We start from the raw sequence: 17,292 nt of genomic DNA, 5'->3' as shown, positions 1-17,292 counted from the left end.
GTTGACCTATGTTAAAATCCCAGACTTTCCATTTCTAGGGGGTAAACTAGTCAGTCCCCTCCCCATTTATAAAATGGGGAAGTGGATCACTTGTATCCCACAGGTGGATGCTGCAGAGGATATGAATCCGCGTGTGTTAAGCACCTGGCTCAGGCACAAGTGGGCAAAATGAAGGCTGACCCATCTGTTAGGAAAAGACTTTCACCTGCTTGGCCAGCGACCTTGGGCAAGTCACATAAGTTCCCTGACCTTGCTTCCTCATCTGTAAATGAGCATATGCCCACGGTAGTGGTGAGGAAGCTTGAAATTATCCCCGCAAAGCCCCTAGCTCAGCCAGCCACATCCTTAGAGGAAGCTTCATACTGACAAGGGGTCCTCACGCAGCCAGGTCTGCTTTCCAGGAAAGCCAAACAGCCCAAATCAGCTCCTCTCTGAAGACAAATCCAACACGTGCCTGCAGTGCCAACCCTTCAAGCTGTCAGGCGGGCTGGGCAGAACCCAGTGGGTGCACTCTGCTTCTCCCAAATGAATAAATCATTACAGGAGAGCACTATGCATCCCACTAGCATCCATAAGGACCTGAATTATATATAACAAAGCAGCAAAAGCAATTTATCCCAGGCACGTGCAAGTCATAAAATGGGAGTTCTCGGGTGCCGGAGACAATTTTCAGATATTGCAGCTTTTATCAAAGCAATAAGGCCCACCAAAGGAGCACCCTGCCCCATGGGTGCGAGGATGCCTTAATCGGGTTTATTTATTATCAGAGGAGAGAAATCTAACTCTCTCTCGACTCTGCCACCGCCCCCCACCCACCACCCCGGTATGGCTGCTTCTGAGCTCAGGGGCTCTGGGATATGGGGACGAGCTGCCAAGAGCAACCGCCCTTCTAGTGGGAGCCATCTGTTGAGAAGCTGGGGGTGGGACCAGGTGTGCTCCAGATCCCTGGAGGAAGAGAGGAGAGAGAAGAAGGGAATGTAAGAAGAGAAAACGGTATGGTAACAAAAGCTCTAAACCAGAGCTCAAGGGTCCTGCCTTTGCCACTGATTACAGGCAGGGAAACTGAGGCACAAAAAGGTTGAGCAACTACTTGTCCCAGATCACACATGGAGAGAGGAGAGGAGCTGGAATGACAGCCCAGTTAGGCTCGATAGACATTTATTCAGGACCTACTATGTACTGGTACTAGGGACACAGAGTAGAGATGTCCCCACATCTCTATGGGACTGTCCCCACATCTCTATGGGACAGCAGTATGGGACTGTTGACTGCCTCTCCTGCTGCATTATCAATGGCTGTCCTTATGACTGGGCTTCAGCCCACAAGCCTGCCTTGCTGATGATGCGCAAATGTGCCAAGTATATTCCTATCTCAGGGCTTCTGACTTGCTGTTCCTTCTGCCTGAAACACTGTTCCTCCAGATTTTTACACAGCTGACCCCTCAACCTCCTGCCTCTGCTCAAACGTCACCTTCTCAGACAGGACTTCCCTACTCACCTTATCCAAATTTGCAAGCCCCTCCCCTGCCATGACACTCCATCACCTTGTCACGTGTTGGATTCTCCTAAAGCAAACACAGAGATGGAGTGTGTCGTGTAGAGGGGAAAGCAGGTGTGGATAAAAGACGGAAGAGAAACTATGACATCAGTTCAACATAGCTTCATCCACCCGGGCGACAAGTTCTGCGAGCAATATCGCCCACCAGTGCGTCTGGAGTCAGGAGGCAATGGCCAGGCCTTTGGACCCCACACCTCACTGAGGCACAGGATGCAGGTTGCCCTGGGAAATGTGTGAGCTTGGGCAAGGTGGCTCTCGGCAGCTCAGGCAGACCCTGAGGAGGAACAGGTGGGGGCTATCTGCTGACCACTCTCCCTGCAGCTGCTCAGCAAGTCCTTCCTCGATGGGAGACGTGGGTGGTACATCTCCATGTCTACAACACCCTTTATCCTGCTTTCTATTTTTTCCCAGTGCTTACCACCACCCAACATTGTATATAACCACATATTTACTTGTCTCTTGTCTCTCTGTGCAGCTTTCCACGAGGTGTTCAAGGATACAGGCAATGGCTGTCTTGTTCTCATTTCCTGGAACAGTTCTTGGCACATAGCAGATACCCAGTAAATATTTGCTTAATCAATTAGTAAATGAATGAATGAACGTCCTCCATCGCTCCCAGTTTAACAGGAGAGACTGAACAAGTGAACAATTACATTTCAGTGGTGAGTACTGCTGATATCCTAGGTCAGTGGGTGGTATCTAACCAAGCCTGGGGTGGGGAGTGTCCACGGAAAGCTGTCTGACTCTGAGTCTGCTGCTATTTCCACTTATACCACGACAGGATGAGCAAGACAGATTCAGCCTTTATTGCACTCAGGGCTACCCCCTCATCTTGGTATGTTGCACATGGTACTTAACCATTTCATGTTTTTATCAAAAAATTTTTAATGTTTTATTTATTTGTGTGAGAGAGAGACAGAGTATGAGCAGAAGAAGGGCAGTGAGAAGGAGACACAGAATCCAAAGCAGGCTCCAGGCTCTGAGCTGTCAGCACAGAGCCCGACATGGGGCTTGAACTATGAACCATGAGATCATGACCTGAGCCAAAGTCAGAGGTTTAACTGACTGAGCCACCCAGGTGCCCCACCATTTCATGTTTTTATATATTGCCTCTCCAACCACATTAGAACTTCTCTGAGCCTAGGGAGCACATCTTACATATCTTTTCTTTATCCAATTCAATGCAACCATGGTGGTTTGGGTACCACTGTCACCCCCTGAACCATTACTGAGTATATGAAAAGGGCCTTTAAGCATGAAGACAGCATGGCTGTGGGTAACCAGGTTTTCTAACCTCCGGTTTGGACATAAGATCTGTAAAAATAAAAATAGCTGTTGCTTGGTGAGGACCACGTCCAACCAGATACTATGCCAAGCACTTTGCATACATCGCACCTGTCAATTATTATGACAGCCTTGCAAGGTAGAGGCTTGAATATTGTCTCCATTTTACAGATAAAGAAACTGAGGCTCAAAGAGGGGAAAACATTTGCCCAAGGTCACACAGTCGATATGAGGTAGAGCTAATAGGCACACTTGAGCTGATGATGTTCTTAACCATGACACTGATCTTTTGGGGCTAATGAGACAGATTGCTTTAATTCAGCATAGAATCATAAAATCAGGGTGGTGAGCTCAACATCGCCATCAGCCTGAAGTCACCAGGGTTTCTGTGTTTCTGTAGGGAGCAGAACCAATGACCACTCAGCCATATTTGTTCTCATCTCTGTAACAATTCCAGATATCTTTGCTCAGGTGTCAGTTGTGTCCTCATCAGAAGCTGTCCCCATCATCAAGCTGTCTTCCAAAGAGATTCATGTGATAGCATGAAGGTTAAGTGATTGTACCCAGATCCTTACAAACAATGGAAACCTGGCTCTTTCAACACACCGAGAGAGGTATCATCCCTCTCGGTTAGAGTCACATTAGCCATACTTTGAGACTGATGTATAAACCAGATGACAACGTATTCATTTGCAAAGAGAGATTACTATTGTAGAGATTGGTTCTGAAAAGCTATGCAACCAGTATTTTCTCTCCTGGTAAGAAGACCAGCCTGGGGAAATAAATAAGAATATGGTTTCTTGATGAATAAAATTGGGACAAGGAGAGATGGATGCATTCATTTAGTCTTTAGTGGCAATAGACTGAAATGGTTGGAAACAAGCATCTCATGGAAAGGATAATTCAGATGGAATCATCACTATCACAAGTCGACTGGCAACAATATCTGTATCTATCTTGTGGTAAAGATTTTTGGTTGCTGCCAAAAGGCCACTGTCAACCTCCTTCCCCATGGCTGTTTCACACTATAGAGATTGGATAAACATACATTCACTTTCCTTGGAACTAAGGGTAATCAACTCTGGCTAATGAGACATAATGGTAAGTCATCTGGGGGGCTTCTGGAAAGGTATCTGGCTTCTTAGTGAAAGGTACAGAGGCAAGAGAAGAGCTCACAAGTACTAACTCTTTCCCCCTCTTTCTGCTTTAAATGTGGATGTGATATTTGGGGCTGCAGCAGCCATCTTGTATCCATGAGGAAGACGAAAAGCCAATTTACTAAGGATTATAGAATAAAAAGGAAGAAAGAGAGTTAGATCATTGACAATGCTGTTGACCTACTACACCAAAACTGAAACTTCCTACATCCAGAATTTCTATTAAGGAAGTTCATTAAATGTCTTTATTGCTTAAGCCATTATTGTTTCAGTTCTCTGTTGCACTATTACAAATCACCCCAAAAGTTAGTGGCTTAAAACAACCACCATTTATTACTTGTCGTGATTCTGTGAGTTGACCAGCCTCAGCAGGGTGGTTATTCTACTCCATTTGGGGCTGACTGTGGCGGCAATCATCTGGAGGTTCAACTGGAAGGAATGCTCAAAGCAGCCCATTTGCATGACTGGCAGTCGGCCAACAGCTCAGCCTCTCTCCCTATGGCTTGGGTTTTCCACAGCATGGCAGCTGGGTTCCAAAAGGGAGTCTTCCAAGTGTGCAAAAGTAGAAGCTGCAGATCTTTCACAGCTGAGCATTTGGAAATTACACAATACCACTTCTACTTCATTCCGTCTTTCTGAAACAAGTCACCGGGTGAGCCTGGATTCAAGGGGAAAGAGACCCTGCCTCTTAATGGGAGGATGGAAAGAAAGTTTCAGCCACCTTTAATCGACCATAGTTATCACTCTGATTTTCCACAACTTGCAGCTGAAAGCATTTCTCTAAACCTAGCCTTGCCCCTGGAACAAGAGATATTCAAAGATCAAGACTCCCTCTCCACTGAAACAAGCTGTAGTGATTGCATTCAAGGTTGGCATTTGCAACTCTGTCCTCCAGGCTTCTGTGGCAGATCGTGATGGACACAGCCTTTCTTCAAATATGTTAATAAGTTCAATCACATGACAGACAAGTCTTGCAGGCCTAGCCATCCTATCTCTTTAACATGACTTTGCATTGCTCTGCTTCGATCTATAATATATTGACTTCATGGTGTAACTCTCAAAAAGCAATCTTCACTCCCTATACTTTCCAAGTGCTCGAGAAAACATTGCTGTAGCCCCTACACCTGGCATCAATCTTCATCAAGATCCTTGCCCATGGGGCGCCTGGGTGGCTCAGTCGGTTAGGCGTCCGTCCGACTTCAGCTCAGGTCACGATCTCACGGTCCATGAGTTCGAGCCCCGCGTCGGGCTCTGGGCTGATGGCTCAAAGCCTGGAGCCTGCTTCCGATTCTGTGTCTCCCTCTCTCTCTGCCCCTCCCCCGTTCATGCTCTGTCTCTCTCTGTCTCAAAAATAAAATAAACGTTAAAAAAAAATTTTTTTTAATAAAAAAAATAAAAAATATAAATAAATAAAAAGATCCTTGCCCTGTGTGCCTCACAGGGTTGTTGAAAGAATCAGTTGCGATGAGAGCTGGAATAGTACCTTGAAGTGGTTACCAGGGATTACTGTTATCATAATCAAATAAGCATGTTGTGTCAGCTATGGTTGTTTTGGTAACAAGTGACATAAAACCCAATTTAAACTAGCTTAGCAAACAGGAGAAATGCTGGCTGGGAGTCTGAGGGAGTCTTGCCAGTTTCAGGCATGGCAGGATCCAGAAGCTCAAACATCATCAGCAGGACCTGCCTGATCTCCTGCAGGCTGCTTCATTTCTCAACAAGAGAGTTACAAGCAGCTTCAGGTGCACATCTTGCTGGGTGTGCTTTCCCTAACTCTTTACCCAGAGGTCCTTCTCCTCAATGTTACTGGCCCAAGTTGGGCAATGTGCCCATCCCTTAACCAATCCTTATGGCTGAGGGCACATAATGAGCTGCCTGGCCGGAGCCTGGGTCACATGATGACTCTAGATCTGACGGGATCAGTTCGACCCAAATTGTATGGATTGAGAAAATGTGGGGTACTGTTACCACAAGAAGGACAAATAGCTGCCCAGTGTACATGACATGGTGGAAGACCATTAGGTGAGGAGTCTGGAATCTGAGTTATCACCTTTGTCCTGCTGGGTGACTCACTCTTGCTCCTGAAGCTTGCATTTGGCCCATCATGACCTCAGGGATTCTATGTTGTGTCGATTTACTATCGGGTCATCATGGTATCTGACTAAATCTGACTATATTCCTTAGAGATTCCTGAGAGTGAGTCTGATTAGTATACCTCATGTCCTTTTTATAAAGTCTACATCCTTGCCCAGGCTACGGGACAGCTACCCCTGCGTCGTGGGCCACCACCAGTCTAATAACCGATGGTTGGGAAAAGAAGACGCATGGCATAAAACATGGCTAACTTAGCAGGTACACCATGAGTGAGCAGGGAACACGGATGTGACAACAAGCAGGGAAATGGAGTCATCATGGCAAGAAGCAGAAGGGAAGACTGTGCAGCTCCATCAGAGACAGGGGGGACTCTCCCTGCCCTCCACCCCCAGAAGAAAATCGATCCTGGTCTTAGAAGACCTGTAGAATGACTCACTTAATACTGAGCCCAAATTTTCATAGCAAATCATGGGAGAAAAAAGGGCTTTGATTTGGAACTTTAGCTTGAAAAACGAAACTGAGCTTACCAACATAACAAAATTTAGGCTACCATTTCAACTATGCATGAATTCTTGTGAAGAACAAAAAATGTATTAGGTAGTGAGTTTTTTTCGTGTAATTTTTGTGACAAAATCCTTCACTTCAGGTTTGGTTTTCACAGTATGATAGCAAAAAGGTCATTTAAAAAATATTCAAGGGCTTCACCAATTTTTTCCTAAGGCCTGCTAGAATCTTTTGATATTTAAATCTTTCTCTTTTGAAGTGCTCACCAAGTCACTTTCCTTGTCGTTTTTTTTTTTTTTTCTTCAACTGTTAACTCTTTTGGGGTTGATATGATATTCAAAATATTGAATAACCAGCATGATACAGGCATCAACCGACCAGAACAGTGGCCACAACAGCCGGTGTGGTGGACCCTGGGAGGTCCAGCTGAATATGGCTCTAAGACCACCTGATTCTCTCGGGTCGTCTATGATTCTTCTGTTCTTTAAGCATGTCTCAGCACCACTTTGATCAGGAATCCCGCATCTTGGGCAAGATTTTCAATTGACCACTTGCTGCTGGATTACACTGCATATGCACCAGGGTCAGACATTTGGTGAAAGACTGATTCTCTTCGACAGTATTTCTTGGTTGGAAGAACCAGCAATCCATTCAAGGGCATTCAAAATTCAGGGGGTCCTTCACAGAGACTGAACCACCAGGAAGCTGCCATGGCAGAAAAGGATTCATGCTGGGGATGACAACTTAATCATTAAAAAAGCGTTAATAACTGAAATTGTATAATTATTGAAAAAAAAATGAAATGACAAACTTCTGCTTTTCTACACAACTTCATCACCTCATGGACTCAGATGATAGACACTCAGTGACAAAGACCCCTGAATTCTATTTGTGAACTGGCTTGAATGGATTGCCCTTTCTTGCACCCACGGAGTCCTAACAAAGACCAGCAGGATTTACAAGTTTGGGTCACCACTGGTTTCAACAGAACTATCAGAACTACATGGAAAAAATACGATGACCGTGTACTAGTCTGATACTTTCTGAATCTGTTTCCTAATGAAACATTCAAATATCAGCCTGCGTTTCAAACTAGAAATCCTATTTGTAAAATTCAGCGGTAGACTTTATGCCCCCAATTCAGATAGCAGGCTTGCCTTACTAATCGCAGAACAGAACACATCATGAACACACAGGAGTGGAGAAGCAGATGAACTGAGGAATTTCTTGACCGTGTCCTCTTGTGAGACTTTGGCGTTCTGATCCTTAGCCTCAGGAGTCAGGGCTGGGGTGGGCCCAGGCCGCTGGGTGTTTTTCTGCCCCCGGTTTTGAGGAACAACAGTAATTACTTCATGTTCTGCGATGTTAATTAACTGGAATGGGTCAAAGGCTCACCCAGATCAGAAACGGTTCCGAAAATGGACTCGTGAATTCTGCAGACTGTGAATTTTCCTTAATTAACATATTAACATACTTCCTTCCCATGCCTCAAGCCAGAGTTTTTCAGTCTTGGAAACAGAAAAGCAGGAGGATCTAGTGGTCACTGGCTCTCCAGCATAGTGATAAAAAGCTGAGGTTTTGCAGCTAGACAAATATGGATATCAATCTTGGTTCTGTTCCCTGCTAATTGCGTGTTCTTGGATAAATGCACTTCGCCTGTGTGGACCTCAGTTTTCTCATCTGTAAAATGAGGAAAATAATAGCATCTATCTCATGGGGTTGTTGTGTTAGGTATGAGGCGCTCCTAAGACCTGACATATCACATATGTCCAAAAATTATGAATTTGACCCAGTGGTAGACAATCCTTTTTTTCCCCCTACCAAATGTTCATTATTCTTCCCTGTAGTAATAGTTCTTTGGGTTTCCTTTGAGTAACCACTCCTCCTCTCTAGCGTGGTTCAAGGGGTACTAAATAAATCCACCGTGAGTTCAAGGCTGAATCTGTATGAATTTTCTAGGGCTGCATAGACTAGGTAGCTTAACAACGGAGACTTTCTCATGGTTTTGGAAGTCTGAGGTCACGGCAGTGGCAGGGCTGAGCTCTCCTGAGACTTCTCTCCCTGACTTGCTGATATACTTCCTCTCCCTGTGTCTTCATGGGGTCTACCCTCTGTGGGTCTGTGTCATAATTTCCTCTTCTAATGAGGACTCCAGTCATGCTGGATTAGGGCCCACTCATATGACCTCCTTTAACCTTAATCACCTCTTTAAAGGCCCTGTCTCCAAACAGATTCACCTTAAGAGGTCCTAGGGCTCAGGATCTCAACATATGAATTTGGGGGAGTCACAATTCTGCCATAACAACTTGTGACCTAGATCTGGCCAGAAAACTCTCCTCCCCCTAATCAGAATGACTGATTCAATCCTAGACATTTTTTTAAACTTAAGTACAGAGAATTTCTTCATCTTCAAGGTGAGTGTTGCAAAGACAACGTGGAATGGAGCTGCTGTGGTCACCATGTGGAAAAGGTCAACATAGAAGAAAACATAAAAGAGAAATGGAAAGAGAAAAGACTGAGTCCTGAAATCATCTAAGCCTCTGGATCCTGCTGCACCTAGAGCTCCCTTTGACAGTTCACTCACAGAACCCACTAAAATCCGCTTTTGTGGCTTGAGCCAGTTGGGAGTTGAGTTTCTATCACTTGCAACCAAAGAAGTCTTGACATGCATGCCCCCTACTTATTTTTTTTAATGTTTATTTATTTTTGAAGTGGCGGGGAAGGAGCAGGGAGAGGGAGACAGAAGATCCAAAGTGGCTCCGTGCTGACAGCAGAGAGCCCAATGTGGGGCTCAAACTCACAAACCATGAGATCACGAACTGCGCTGAAGTCGGACGCTTAACCAATTGAGCCACCCAGGCGCCTTAGCCCCTACTCAATTATTAAGGAGCTTGTAGAGCCCAAGTAAATAGAATGGGAGAGGATTGAGGAACAGAGCTGGAAAGTAGAGGAATATTTACAGAAATTAGGCAGGTAACCATAACCATTAAATGCAGGAATCAGGGTAGATTTAATAACAGATGTATATTCCTTTAACCTAGCCTAATGTAGGAAAATTTGACTCTGCATGGTAGTTAAGACAAGGAGTTCTTCACTAAGCCATAGACTTCTCGAAGACAGCAATATTGTCTCATTCAGATGCAGTGTAGCTCTGGTGTCCAGCATGAAACAGGCACACGAAAAATATTTGTGGACTTGGATGAGCTTACTAAGAAATCTTTTGCACTTTATGGTTCAATATAGACATCCTTTAAATAATGGATTTGGCATAGTATTATATCTGCATTCACTGTTGAAGAGTTACATTGATAATCATAGAGCAGCCAAGTATTAATTTTAACAATGTCTAATAACTCAGAGTAGAAACTCTCAAGTGGGTCCCCTCACCATTAGCTGACCTGTAACTGGCCCCTTCTTTACCCATCAACTGCATTATAATTCTCTGTTACAACATGGAACTACTTGGCGCCCATTACAGCCCCTTGTGAAAGGGGTTTGGATGGGAAAAGAGGAGAATGTGTATTTATGACACTGGATAACAGCATGGAGTGGGCAGTGTGACCTTGCTGTACTTGGATTACTGCACCACTGGAGAAGAACACTGAACTTCGGGTTTGACTCTGAGTTTCTATCAAGCTGCTGGTAACCTGCCTGTCCTCCTCTCTGGAGAGAGATTACTCCTTACCCTGGAAAGGAAGTAAATGTCTCTGGCACATGGAGCTTATCTCTAGGTTTACCACCTCCGAATATAAGCAAATATCTTCCAGGAAGAGGACAGAACTTACTCACCCTGGGATGTCTCCAGGAAGAGAGAAGGTCTCTACCTTTGGTTTGCTATTCAATCATTCCTAAACAAAGACCATTTGAGAACCCAAGAAATCCAGGGAGAATTGTCTCCCAACAAATACATGTTGAGATGATGCAGGGAAGGAATCTAGATTCCTGAGTCACCAGATGGAGGATAGCCTTCCCCAACCCATGACCAAGGCTTTCTCTTACCAAGAAATATACTTTCATGATGCTCAACCACTTGGTCTTGTCTATTATGGCAGCTAAGGTTAACTATCTTGACTAATAAAGAAGACTTTAATGTACACCAGACAAATTATACTTGCATGAGAAAGAAGAGAGTTAGATAATGTGTAGTAAGTTCCAAATGATAAGGATGGGGATGGGATTTGGGAGTGGGCAGAAGATTATGAAGAAGTCTTCATCTTACTAGTGATAGACTAAAAGAAAACAGAATTTGAAAGACAAGCCACAGTTGTCCAGGGACACACCCCCCAGTCTCTGCACACCCAAATGTCATCAGCAGCCCCCCTCCCCACTCTCGTGCATGAACATTACACTGAGCCAAAGCTGTGAATGACTTTCACACCAGTTTAGAGCTTTTCAGATCATCTTAAGCTCAATTACAGCTAAACCAATAATATACCCCAAACATCATTATTGGAGAATCACCAACCAGGCCCGCTAATTGTATTTGCAGCTTCTTCATCATATTAGTCAAGTCATAAGTGCAGCATGCTCTTCCCAAAGGATAACCGTTCACAAGGCCAATTTCCTTAGGATGAGACTTTCATATCACATCAGTTTGAACTAATGTGTCTCGGGAAATAAACTGTCAGATCAATAACATCTGCAACCAGAAAATATTGGTGGCAAATAGCAGAGTACAGCCTGCCGTTGAGACCAATATGATCCTTACCTGACACTTGGAAGCTGTCATGACTCAGAAGCTCTGGGGCTTTCCAAGGGGTCAATTTGGAGATGCTGTTCACATTCCCTGGCAAGACACAAGGAAGCTTCATTATAATACTTTGTGACCTTTTCCTCAGAGGCTCACCATATCATTACTAACCTGAAAAAAGCAAAAATTTATTAAGCCCCTTCTGTGTTCCAGGCTTGATGCCTTGAGCAGCGTATGTAATGATAAGCAGTCTTTATGGAAGTCCACAAAGGAGTTCAAATTCTAGATCTAAAACTTCGTAAAGGCAAGTTTCCTTACTTCTCTGAGTCTCAGTTTCCAAATCTGTACAATATGAAATAACAATAACTACTTTCCAGGGCTGTTTTAGTGATTGAAGAGAAGGTATGGGTTGTGCCCATTGTAGTGCATAGCACACAATAGGTGCTCAATAAATAATAGTTATTGCTATGACTCTAGGTACTTCTTTGTAACTGAAGTTAAACAAATTAATGTTTCCTCCTCAAGTGGGCCATTTGAGGGAAGTTTACCCACCAATCTAGATTGACCCACATAATCTTTCCAGGGAAATATAAAAGGCATGTCATTCTGTTTTTGAAGTAACAGAAAAAAACTGTCAGCTTCTCTTCTTGATGTTTTCCTATATTTTCAGAAAAAAGCCCTTGACATAACCTAGCATTCTATGAGTATCAGATAAAGATTGAAAAGTCAGTAAAGAAATACAAAAAGCATGGAAGGCTGAGAAGTATTTAACAATCCAGAGTCGGGGTTCCTTTTGAACCAGTAAGTCCTGGGATTGAATTCTAGATCAGGCACTTAGCAAAGGTGTGACTTTAGGAAAATAACAGAATTTCTGAGCCATGGTTTACTCAATGCAAGACAGCAACACTGTCTGCTTCCAGGAGGTAAGGTCAAAACTAAATAAGGTGATAAATAGTCAAATTTTAGTGACTGTTAATTCTCATCCCCTCCTTCTCATCTCCTATCATTACAAGCTTCAAGTTAATTCAGTAAATGTGTATTGGGCACTACGATGGACACTGGTGATACCGTGTAAATGACACGGACAAGGTCACTGTCTTCATGGCTCCAACCACATTCTGGAGGGGAAAAGATAAGTTACTCAGCCAATCCCACAAATCAATGGAAAATTACATTTGTGAGGAGAGCTAAAAAGAAATGATGTAGGGCATTAATGAGAGTTCTCTAAAACCACCTGGCCGAGGCATTAAGCAAGGCCTCCCTGAAGAAGATCTCTCTCTTGCCCATTCTGGGTTGTAAGCAAATTTCCTAATGGTGACAGGACAGAAAGTGGCACTGAGGCGGTAAGCGAGGGCCCAAGTCATGCTGGGCTTTACAGGGTAAACTGCAGGGCCACCATGTTGCACAGCCACGGGAGACACCAATTAACTGAACACACAGCCTGTTTTGCAAGACCAGCAGCCTTGGGAAGCAACATGCAGAAAAGAGAAACCATAAATAAAATGCAGAGTGTGTAAGAGAAAGCATTCAGAAGAAAATAATTATGGAACCTTCAAGTGCACCTGTGATGGAGTAATAGCGCAGACCAACATTCCCACCACATAAAACCAGAAAAGCCAGATCGAACACAAACACACAAAAATTCTATTTGAAAGCCCCAGGGTGCCTCCAAGACTTGCTGTACAAAAATCCTGGAAAGAAAGGAAGTTCAGTGAGATGCACCTGACATTGGGCACATCACCTTTTCCCTTGGGGCACTGATGACTCTTAAGCATCATGGGGAGAGAAGCTCAGAAGCAGGGCAGAGGGCAGCTGCTAAAAGGCATAGAAGCCATCAGAGTGGTTAGGATGCTTCAGGAGGGCAGGAGACAAAAACTAGTATTTGGGGATGTCAGAACAGCTAGGAGTTGAAGGTCCAAAACAATTCCTTCCCAGGAAAGGAAGTAATGGGAAGTGATCCAAAAACACTGTGCCAATTTTCCCCCATTTGTGCTGTATTAGGTAAGCAGTCTAGAATGAAAGCAACGATACGAGACCTGACTTCTCAACGGACTTGATAGAAGCAAAAAGGCAATGAAAGGAAATGATGTCCAAGTTAGAATTCTACGCATCCTGAAAATAACCTTCGAGGAGGAAAGTGAAATAAAGATATTTTCAAACACATTAAAAAGGATAGAATTTGCCACCAGAAGATACAAGTGAAATAAACAATACTAAAGAGGGTTCTATAGGCAAAAGGAATATGATCCCAGACAGAAATGTAGGGAAGACTAATGAGCAACAGAAAAAATATGTATGAGGTAAATCTAAATGAATATGGAAAATATTAACAAGAATTCCCTGTGGGATTTTTTCCCCATTTTATTTATTTTAGAGAGAGTGAGCATGAGCAGGGAAGGGGCAGAGGGAGAGGGGGAGGGAGCTAGAGAGAGAGAGAGGTGGGGAGGGAGAATCTCAAACAGGCTCCATGTTCAGCACAGAGCCCGATGCAGGGCTCAATCCCACAACCCTGGGATCATGACTTGAGCCAAAATCAAAAGTGGGGACACTCAACTAACTGAGCCACCCAGGTGCCCATCCTATGGTTTCTTAAGTGCATGCACATTTAAGTGAATACAATTAAAAACACAAAAGGCACAAAGAAGATAGAGTATAATAAGCCCTAGAATTTCTGGCAAGTGGTAAAAATACTAATTTACATTAGACTCAAATAAACAAAGAAGGAATGTCTTGATTTCCAGAGTAATTACTAAAATAAGGTATAAGTAATAAGTTAATAAAGAAAAACTGGTTTAATTTAAAAGTTTTTTTTTTGATTGGTCCAAATTAAGATTAAAAAGGGGAAAGGAGAGTAGAAATAGAAAGAATAGTAATATTATAGATATAAAACCAAATATATCAGTGATTATATTACATGTAAATAGACCAAATATTCCAATTAATAGACCTACTGTGTCAGACTATATCAGAATGAAATAGTTATATGCTGCTCATATGAGATACACCCTAAACATAAGGACACAAAAAGGTTGAAAGTAAAAGGAAGAAAAAAAATAAAACACTAACTAAAAGAAAGGCAATATAGTTATACTAATATCAAATCAAGTGAACTTGAAGGCAAGATGCATAACTAGATATAAAGAGGAAAACTCCAGTAAAAAGGTTAATCCACCAGGAAGATATAACAATTTTATATTCGTAAGCACGTAATAGCATACTTTCAAAATATACAAATCAAAAATCTAAAAAGAAAAGTAGACAAATCCATAATAGTAGAATATTTTAACAACCTCTCTCAGGAGCTAATAAAACAAGCAGACAAAAAAATTGGTAGGAGTATAAAGATCTAAGCAACATGATTAATGAACTTGACTTGTTTGACATTGGACTGTTTAGCAAGAGACTGGACACAGCTTTAAAAAAAAAAACGTGGGGGGGGGGGGGAGCACCCGGGTGGCTCAGTCGGTTGAACATTTGACTTCAACCCAGGTCATGATTCTCGCTTTGTGGGTTTGAGCCCTGCGGCGGGCTCTGTGCTAACAGCTCGGAGCCTGGAGCCTGCTTCGGATTCTGTGTGTGTGTCTCTCTCTCTGCCCCTCCCCTGCTTGCACTCTGTCTCTCTGTCTCCCAAAAATAAATAAATATTAAAAAAAAAAAAGGGATTAATGAAACAGGGTAAGTCAGTGGAAAACATCCACTGCACCCAATGATAACAGAAGACACATTCTTTCAAGTGCACATGGAACATTGGCCCAAAATGACTAGAAAACTGGGTCATAAAACAAATGTAAACAAATAGCAAAGATGAATATCATTCAGAATATATATTCTTACTACAATGTAATTATGGAGGAATCAATAATGATAACTTAAAAATCTTTTAAAGGCTGCTCGGAAATTAAGAAAAAAAGTCACAAGGGGCACCTGGGTGGCTCCGTCAGTTAAGTGTCCAACTTCAGCTCAAGGCATGATCTCGGGGTTTGTGAGTTCAAGCCTCACATCAGGCCCTCTGGTGTCAGCAGAGAGCCCATTTGGATCCTCCCTCCCCCTCTCTCCCTGCCCCCTGCCTCGTTCTCTCTCCCTCTCCCTCTCTCTCTCTCTCTCTCTCTCTCTCTCTCAAAAATGAATATTTTTTAAAAAGGAAAAAAATCACAAAGGAAATTAGGAATACTTTATTAGGAATAAGATAGAAAGTATGGAAAGTAGCTAATGCCCTTGTTAAACAAACACTTAAGGCTTGAAATGGATCTCCCAGAAAAGAAACAAGGATGTTAATCAATAATATAAATATCCATCTCAACAAGTTAAAAAAAGAACAATAAATCAACTCAAGAAACTAGGAGGAAGAAAATAATGGAGATAAAAGCAAAAATCAATGAAATAAAAAGAAAACTTGCAATAGAGAAAATCAAGAAAACTCAAAATTGGTTCTTCAAAAAGGCTAATAAAAATTGATAAGTGCCAAGTAAGAGCTTATGGGCATTGAAAAGATAATATTATTTTTAATCTTACCATCGTTAATATTAAGGATAGAGTACTATAAACAACATTATGTCAAAAGAATTTGACGATTTAGATGGAACCATACAAGCTAGAAGAACACACCCTACCAAAACTGACACAAAGAAAAATAAAAAATCTGAATACTTCTGTATCTATTAAAGACATTGAATCTGTAATTAACACTCCCACAAAGAAATCTCCAGGCCCAGGTATCTTCACTGGTGAGTTCTTCGAGGCACTTAAAAAAGATGTAACACTGACATACACAACCTCTACTAGGAAATATAAAAAGATGAAACATTTCTCGATTCATTTTTTGAGGTCAGCATGACCTTGCTACAAACACCCAGATACCAAAACCTGACAAGTAAATTACAAGAAAAGAAAATTACAGTCCAATCTCTTTCACATACCCGGATACAAAACTCCCAAACAAAATATTGTGAAATCAAATACAGTACTTACATAAAAAGGATGTTATATCGTGACCAACTTTGGTTTATCCCAAGAGTACAAAGTTTGTTTTATGTCTGAAATCACTAAGACCCTCAATATTAATGGAATGAAGGACCAAAAAAAAAAAAATTAAGAAAAAAAAGGTTCCTCTCAATAGTTGAGGAAAAGCATTTGAAAAGAGTCAAATACTCACTTATTGCTTAATTTTAACAATCTAAGTCAGGTTTGATAAGGAATAGCTACAAAACAACCAAAGCCATCATACATAATGGTAACATATTGAAAATGTCTTCTCTGAGGCTGGGAATGAGTTAAGGATGCCCATTTCCACCACTGCTACCCACTACATCACAAATCCTGCAGAACCAGCTGTTCAGCCCATGCCTCTGGCAACTTCCTCCTCCTTCCCTCTACCCAGTTAAAACCACTCCTGCAGGTCGGCTGCAGCCACACCTTCCTGTTCTCCATCATTAATGGACTGTATGTTTCCACGGCAGCCACACCTCCAAAGGGTCCGAATCTCAGCCTTGGCAATGAGGAGGGGGGGTCCTTCTAAGTTTCCAAGTGTCTTCACTTATTCACTGCTTTCTCCAGTCGCTCTTCTGTGCTCTTTAGAGTTACCCTCTACCGTCTGAACTAGCTACCCACCTTTTTACCAGTTGTACTAGCTAACACATTTTCATATTAACTTTCCCCTGTTCAAATTACTGGCCTGGTTTCTGTCTCTTCACTGAACCCTGACTGATAAATAAATGTAAATAAATAAATGTAAATAAATAAATAAATATAAATAAATAAATAAATGTAAATAAAACGTAAATAAATGCAGAAATAAATAATGTTCATGGATTAGAAGACTCAACATTGTAAAGTCATTCTCCCTAAATTAAGCTACAGATTTAACAAAACCCCAGTCAAAATCCCAACAGGTTTCTTTTTTTGTTGGAATTGATATGTTAATTCTATAATTTACATGGAAATAACAAGGGTCCAAGAATATCCGTGACAATCTTGATGATGTCAAGATTGGAAAATTCAAGCTTCCAG

This window comes from Acinonyx jubatus, chromosome D3, assembly GCF_027475565.1.
Source record: "Acinonyx jubatus isolate Ajub_Pintada_27869175 chromosome D3, VMU_Ajub_asm_v1.0, whole genome shotgun sequence".
Taxonomy (NCBI): domain Eukaryota; kingdom Metazoa; phylum Chordata; class Mammalia; order Carnivora; family Felidae; genus Acinonyx; species Acinonyx jubatus.
The sequence above is the reverse complement of the archived record's forward strand: the minus strand, read 5'-3'. Positions refer to the sequence as shown.